General features: G+C 46.6%; 1 pseudogene; it reads left to right on the forward strand.

Moving 5' to 3' along the window:
• The first annotated feature begins 2,422 nt into the window (after positions 1–2,422).
• Positions 2,423–7,503, forward strand: LOC148214924 (uncharacterized; annotated as a pseudogene).
• Positions 7,504–7,791: the final 288 nt, after the last annotated feature.

Consider the following 7,791-nt stretch of genomic DNA (forward strand, 5'->3'; position numbering starts at 1 on the left):
TTTGGATGGACAAGTTTGATGGCACTGGGTGAGTTTCCTTCAATCCTTAGTGAAAGAAAGTTTAATTACAAATTTAAGAACTTAAAAAAAAGTTGTTTGGAATAAAGAGCAAAAGGTTGATTAAAACTTTGTTTTTAGAATATCTGCCTCTATGGAGAGACTGTGTCTAGAAGATGTTATGGAAGAGGAATACGTTTTAACTGAGAAGATCGAGACTGAGTTGAAAGTGGATTTACAAATGACAGGCTACAAGAATGACATGGGAAAAGATGTTATACTGGACATACAAAGAAACCAGCTGATGTTTTAATAATTAAAAGGAATATGCAAACAATAAAGCAAGAGAGTGACCTGGGTAATTTTCCTTTACTGGATTTACAAAAGAGGCTTGTTAAAATTTTGAAGAATCATGTGAAAATGGACAAAGAAAAAATGAAAAGAAATCAAGTTCTAGGACTTTATTTGAAGGGACTAAAGATTAAGATTGCTAGAAGTAAAAGAAAAGAATATGAAGTTGGTTTATTTGATCAAGGTTAAAATAGATGCTGTTGTTTCTGTAATCCTTAATGGTCTTTTGCTGATCATTTTAGCTATTTCAAGAGGAGGTGATAAGTGAAATTATAAAACTGAAACTTGTGATAAAGTTGGGAAATCACTTCTTTATAAGCCTTCGACAATACACTTCTTTATATATTTCTTTTCTTTTTCTTTACTATATTCTTACTTTTCTTACTTTTCTTTTTCCTTTTTTCTTTTCTGCACCTTCTATTATTTCTTTTTATTCTATCTCTTTTTAGTTTGTAGTAGTTTTCACTCTTGTAATTATAATATTTAATAAAATTATTATAAAAGAGAGAGAGGGAGATTGGACTACAGATCCCATTATTCCCAATCATGTGGTTATTTTTAGGTTAGGAAAAAGCTAAAATATTGGTCCTTTATTAAGTTCAAAGAATGGTATAAAAATACTAATATTGATATAATAATGGTATAAAAACATTAATATAATGATATTAAAATACTAATATTGGACCAAGTGTCCTCTAAATTTTTTCCAGAGTTGTGAGCGAAGGAATGGTGTGGATGATTTTTATAATTTCTCCAGCAGAAGGAGAAATTCTCCAACAATTTCTCCAGGACAGGATTCTCCCTTAATAATTGCAATATAACACTACTGAAAAAAGCCTGATACGAGGAATTCTTTCATGATTCCTTCCCATTTTTGAAATGCAGGAAGCTACAGAGGCTTTATACTGCTGGAGAGATGAGAGAGGATGTAACAGAATAAGGGCAAGAACACCACATTCTATTCATAAAATTTCTTCAGAATTCTCTTCTCCTTTGAATTATTTCCTAAAGAGGATTCTTGTTGATTAAACTGAATAAGAACTGCCAGGGGAAAAAAATCCAGAAAAATATCTCTTCCTGGTCATAAGGGGGTGGGTGGGTGGGTGGGAAATAGAACTAGTTTTCAAAGCGTGGATGAAATTGACATGCTACTCATGACCTTTTGATATGAAAGGGAAGATATTACTTTTAAATACTAAATAATCAAGTGCTTTTTGTTCACCAAAATAGGTAGCCACACACATCGGTGTCCATGGCTGGCACAACTATGCCATTGAAGCTCATTCCTTTTTCAAATCAGATCAAATTCTTATTACAAGTCAGCAACCAAGACTAAATAAACTTATTAAATGAAACCTACAGGATGCAGCTACAAAATAGCATACATTACACGCATCACACCTATGTAAAAAAGGGATGAAGCTTTGATCCTGCATTCTGAACTTTTTTTATCCTTCCCTTGTGGATGCGACTGGCTACAGCCAATCTTTTTCAAGCAGTTCAGCAACTTTTCTGCAAGACAATGTTCCTGGGAATCAGTCTACTAGCCATAAAGGAAAAGAAATTGAACTCTTTCCTCCACAGAAGAAGAAATACTCCACAAAATTTGGTTGAGAGAAAATTTGAACGGCACCCCACAGAAAACAAAACAAAATCACATGTGAACAGGTTTTGGAGAGCAGAAAAATAAAATTCTTCATCACTTTGATTCAAGTTCAACAAAGAGATTGAATCCAAGATGGCGACCACCAGCAAACTCCAGGTGCGGCTGCTGCACTAAGAGGGATGATTGTGGGATTACTCCCTCCCCCGGGGTTCTTTCCACCTCCTAGGGCTGAATTGGGTGTGGAAGGAGACCTTGAAGGGGTTTTCCCCTTGGATGGGTCCCCCAGGTGCAAGCCCTGGGACAGGGTAGTGGAGAAGCGGAGCGCGGCAGAGAGCAAATGTGTCAGAGAGCGGCAACACCGGGTGAGTGACGACCAACAGACCTGGCTAACTCCGGTGTGGTTTTGATGCGGGGCAGTGGGCCCCATCGATCCTGAGAGTAGGGCGGGGAGCTCTACCAGGCCCTGGTATGGACAGCGATCTGCAACAAGCTTGGGGTCGATGCGGTGGGCCCTGGGAAGTGCCGGTGCATCGTGGCAAGCCCGCTGAGTTCTGGAGTGGTGAGGAGAGATCTGCCGGGCGACTGGCAGCGAGCTTTTAGACTATCCGACCCCCGTGGGGCGCAGTGAGCTGCGGGGAGCCCAGATGATCTGCGGCGCGGTGCGGCGTGCCAGGCTCCAGTGACCAGCAGCGCAATGTGACGAACTCTGGCTGGGCCCGGCACAGCATTTCCAACCCCAGGCCCAGTGGGCCCAATGACCCAACAGACCCAACGGACTCTAGGCCTAGCAGGCTCAGCAGGCCCCAGCCAGCCCCGTATGGTGCGGCAAACTCCAGCAGGCCCCAATGCAAGGTGGCTGTCCAACTGTGGAGGAAGACCCTCTCGGTTTTGGAGGAACAGTTGGGAGGCGGGGGGGGGGGCGCCGGACAGCATCCCAATTGACTCTTGTTTTCAAGAGGGGCAAACTGGGGCTTCAGGATCTAGCCACCCCTATTTAATCCCGCCCAGTGCAGAGCCATGGGGTCCCTCCAGTGTGTATCTGGGATTCCCTCCAGGTAGTGAGAGTTTGGGGGGAGTCTAGGAGCGTATGGGGATGTGAGGGTCCACCTGCTGGGTGAGAGCCAGAAAGTGTGAGTGAGTGTATGGGATGCCCGCCCTGCTGACTAGTGAGAGAGGTCATGCAGGGGGGCAGAGTGTGATTGTGGTGTGAGATTGGTGTGGGGGGGGGGGTCCCAGCCAGTTCTGAGAGCATGAGCTGGTGCTTGGGCAGGATCTCCCCTCACCTGGGAGTGTTTGGTTTTGAATGTGGATGCCTGACTGGATTGAGGGAACTTTGCCCCAGACCGGGGACTTTGAGGGCCTGGGATTGGAGGTACTTGGGCCTGGCACCCCCAGGGACGATGTGGTGGGCTACATTATTGAGGTAGTGATAGGGGATGATATGGTGGGAGCAGGAGGGCAGGCCATCTTCGGAGAAGACGCCCCCAGTGTGTGCTACCGGTGGCGTGTTCTGGCCCTCCTTGCTCACTCCCAGGTCCTGACCAGGAGGTTCATAGGGGCCCTGGCTTCCGGCTGCTGCTGCTTAATGCCAGGTCAGTTAAAAACAAGGCCCCCATCATATGTGACTTGATCACTGAGGAGGGGGCAGACCTGGCATGTATCACCGAGACCTGGCTGGGGCCTGAGGGGGGGGGTGCCTCTCTCCGAAATGTGCCCAGTTGGGTTTACAGTGTGGCACCAGCCGAGATGCCAGGGCAGGGGAGTAGGGGTGGCTGTTGTCATCCGAGAGTCTCTAGTGGCCTTCAGGGGCATTGCTCCACAGGTTTCTGGCTGTGAGACACTGTTTCTTAGGTTGGGTGCCCGTGAACAGTTGGGAGTTCTGCTACTATACCAGCCACCCTGCTGCGTGGCAGCCTCCCTGCCTGAGCTGCTGGAGGCCATCTCGGGGCTGGTGGTGTAGTTCCCCAGGCTTATAGTTCTGGGGGACTTCAACCTGCCATCCCTGGGATGGTCCTCGGAGGTGGCTCGGGAGTTCATGGCTACCATGGCAGCCATGGGCCTGTTTCAAATTGTACGGGACCCAACCTGAGACAGTGGCCACATGCCGGATTTAGTTTTCTTGTCTGAGCAATGGCAAAGAGATCTGAGGGGAGATGTACAGCTTTCCCCGCTGTCATGGTAAGATCACGCCCTGGTGACCCTGAGTTTCTCCTATGCCACCCCCCTTTGCAGGGAGGCAGGACCCATGCGATTGGTCTACCCCTGGCACCTGATGGACCCATCAGGGTTCCAGAGTGAGCTGTAGAGCATTCCCGTGGACCTGCTGCACGGTCCAGCAGAGGCCCTGGCTGCTGCTTGGAATAGGGAGGCAGCTGGGGCCTTGGACAGGATCATGCCTATGCGACCTGTCTTGCCACATCGGCCCCAACACTCCTCGTGGTTTATGAAGGAGTTGAGGGTGCTAAAGAAGGTTAAGAGATGTCTAGAGCACCGCTGGAGGAAGACATGGACTGAATTCGACCGAACACATGTTAAAGCCGCTATTAAGGCCTACATTGTGGCGATAAGAGAGGCAAAGCGCCAATACTTCTCCACCGTTATCACATCCACAAAGTGCCGCCCGGCGGCCCTGTTTGGGATCACTAGATCCCTCCTCGGTAGGAGGGAGCTGGAGATTCATTTGCAGGGCCACATGGAGGAATTTTCAGAGCACCTGCAGGATAAAATTGGATTCATTCCAAGTTGGACTCCGAGTGTGGCACAGGGTCTGGGGAGATACCAGGGGATCGTTCTTGCCCAGTTATATGGGAACGGTTTGATCCTGTTGTTCCTGAGGAAGTGGACAAGATCCTCCAGACTGTGAGGGCCACCACTTGTCATCTGGACCCATGTCCCTCCTGGCTGGTGAAAGAAGCTCTGGAGGTGACATGTGGTTGGATCCAGGTGATAGTTAATACATCCTTGCAGGAGGGAGTGTTTCCAGCACCCTTTAAAGAGGCGTTGGTGCACCCCCTCCTCAAGAAGCCCTCCCTGGATCCTACTGTACTGGACAATTTTTGTCTAGTCTCCCACCTCCCCTTCTTGGCGAAGGTGGTTGAGAAAGTGGTGGCATCACAGCTCCAAAGGGTCCTGGAGGAAACGGATTATCTGGACCCTTATCAGTCAGGTTTCAGGCCCGGTTATGGGACAGAAATGGCATTGGTCGCACTTATGGATGATCTCTGGTGGGAGCAGGATGATGGAAGTGTGACCATCCTTGCTCTCCTTGATCTCTCAGCAGCTTTCGATACCGTCGACCATGGTATCCTGTTGGGACGGCTCAGGGATTTGGGGGTGGGCGGCACAGTTCTGTGCTGGTTCACCTCCTTTCTTCGGAGCTGGTCCCAGTCGGTGCTGATAGGTAGCGAGAGGTCCTATCCTCGGCCCCTCCTCTGTGGGCTGCTGCAGGGTTTGGTTCTCTCTCTGCTCCTTTCCAACATCTACATGAAACCGCTGGGCGAGATCATCCGTCATCATGGGATGAGGTATCATCAGTATGCTGATGATACTCAATTATATATCTCCATCCCTGGTTAGGTAAGTGATGCCATGACTGCCCTCTCACGGTGCCTGGAGGCTGTGAGGGTCTGGATGGGGAACAACAGGCTCCAGCTGAACCCTGGTAAGACAGAGTGGCTGTGGGTTAATGGCTCCTCTGTATCCGGGACATTGTCATCGTTGGTGCTGGATGGGGTAGCACTGCCCCAGACAGTAATTTGGGGGTTCTCCTGGACTCACAGCTCCTGCTCAAAGAGCAGGTGGCAGCCGCGGCCAGGAGGGCTTTTGCACAGCTTGGGGTTGTGCACCAGTTATGCCCCTTCCTGGATCGGGATGCCCTTTGAAAGGTCACTCATGCCCTTGTTATTTCCCAGATAGACTACTGCAATGTGCTCTACATAGGGCTACCCTTGAAGAGTATCCAGAAGCTTCAGCTGGTCCAGAATGCAGCTGCACAAGCTATTTTGGGGGTCCAAAGAAGAACCCATATAACACCTTTGCTCTGTGAGCTGCATTGGGTACCAGTTTGCTTCTGGGTCCAATTCAAGGTGTTGGTTATCACCTTTAAAGCCCTACATGACATGGGGCCAGGCTACCTGAAGGACTGCCTCGCCCCCACAATTTCAACCCGTCCCTCCTGATCTCACAGAGAGGTCATGCTCCGGACCCCCTCAACAAAAGAACTCTGACTAGCGGGGTCCAGAAGGCGGGCCTTCTCTGCCATAGCCCCCACCCTTTGGAATATCTTGCCCCCGGAGGTGAGACAGGCCCCCTCACTCCCAGCCTTTCAGAGGGATTTGAAGACCTGGCTCTGCCATCTTGCCTGGGGCGGGGAGGGAGGTTGTCAGAAATGGGGTTGGCTAGCCCCCTAGAGGCCTAGTGTGGCTTCCATCAGCCTCTTGGATTTATTTATTTATTTATTTTCTCTTCTTTCCATCTGTGTATATGTGTTCGTCTTTTTATAAATTTTAATTATGTATTTATTGTTTTAACTTGATGTAAACCGCCCAGAGTCCCCCATTGCGGGGAGATGGGTGGGGATAAGTCTATGTATAAATAAATAAATAAATAAATAAAATTCATAATTTCTAACCTTTCTTTGAAGTAAACAGAACAAACCCCTCAATGTTTTTTTATCAAGTCTAAGCCAGAGCTGTCAAAAGGAAGTTGCCAGTAAGCAAGTCTAACTCTATAAATTTTATGCCTGCATAATGTTTATCATTACATTTTATATTATATTTTCACTTTTACATGCTACAAAATTATACAATTACATTTTAGAAAAGGGTCTGCTTAAGAGGTTTACCTGCCACATTGAAAATGATGGGATTTGTTTATAAATCAGCATGTGATCCATGATTTAAGGGCAAGTTACTATAACTTGTTTCTTCCAGAATGATGTCTCATTTCATTTAATAGACATACAGTAGAGTCTCGTTTAACCGACCTTCGCTTATCTGACATTCTGTCTTATCTGACGCCCCTAAAAAAAACACAACAACATGCATAAATTGGTGACAAGAAAAGTGTGCCGCTTGTTTGCGAGCATGAGTGTACTCTTTCTTGTTGCTCCTGACGGTGCAGCACCGCAACGCAAAAATCAATTGCAACAGGCGCAGCAGGTGAATGCGTCTAGCCTATGACTCATGTGTCGGTCATGTCTCGCCTTTCCTAATGGTCGCTTAGTGCAGTTTGTTATTGTATGTGGATCGATTTTTTTTTTTTTTACTGCACTCAATCGTTACTGTGTGTTATCCGACATTTTCACTTATCCGACATTCTGCCGGCCCGTTTATGTCGGATAAGCGAGACTCTACTGTAGTCTTATTATTTTTATGGATCTTGCTGCTTTGTCTGTCCTTTCAGCAGCAGTAGGCACTATTGATTCTACTATCTCTAATGTATAATTTTTGTTATTAATTCCATTAGGATTAATATTTGCCATTGTTAGTAACTTTCATGACCATAACATTCAAACAAACTCAGAATCTGCATTGCTCCTCAAGAGCTAATTTCATTACCATCCATAAGTGTGTGTGCATGCTTCTATCTTTGATTGTAGGAAGTAAGAAATGGCCCTCCCAAAAAAGAGGTGGGTAAAATTGTGCAGAAATAAAATATTTTTTCATTTATTGAATATGATTAAATATAATTAGTTTTATTTGATCTGTATTAAAATTATTTTAAAACAAATTATAGGGACCTTTCCCTTGATTCCTTCTATAGCTTGCAATTAAGGTAGCTTAAGTGGTTCTGATACTTACATGTGTTAATTATATGGGGAAAACAGTGCTGTTCTG

Source organism: Python bivittatus, unplaced genomic scaffold (assembly GCF_059951505.1).
Source record: "Python bivittatus isolate LINGU-HERP-01145 unplaced genomic scaffold, Pbiv_v1 ctg000480_np1212, whole genome shotgun sequence".
Classification (NCBI taxonomy): domain Eukaryota; kingdom Metazoa; phylum Chordata; class Lepidosauria; order Squamata; family Pythonidae; genus Python; species Python bivittatus.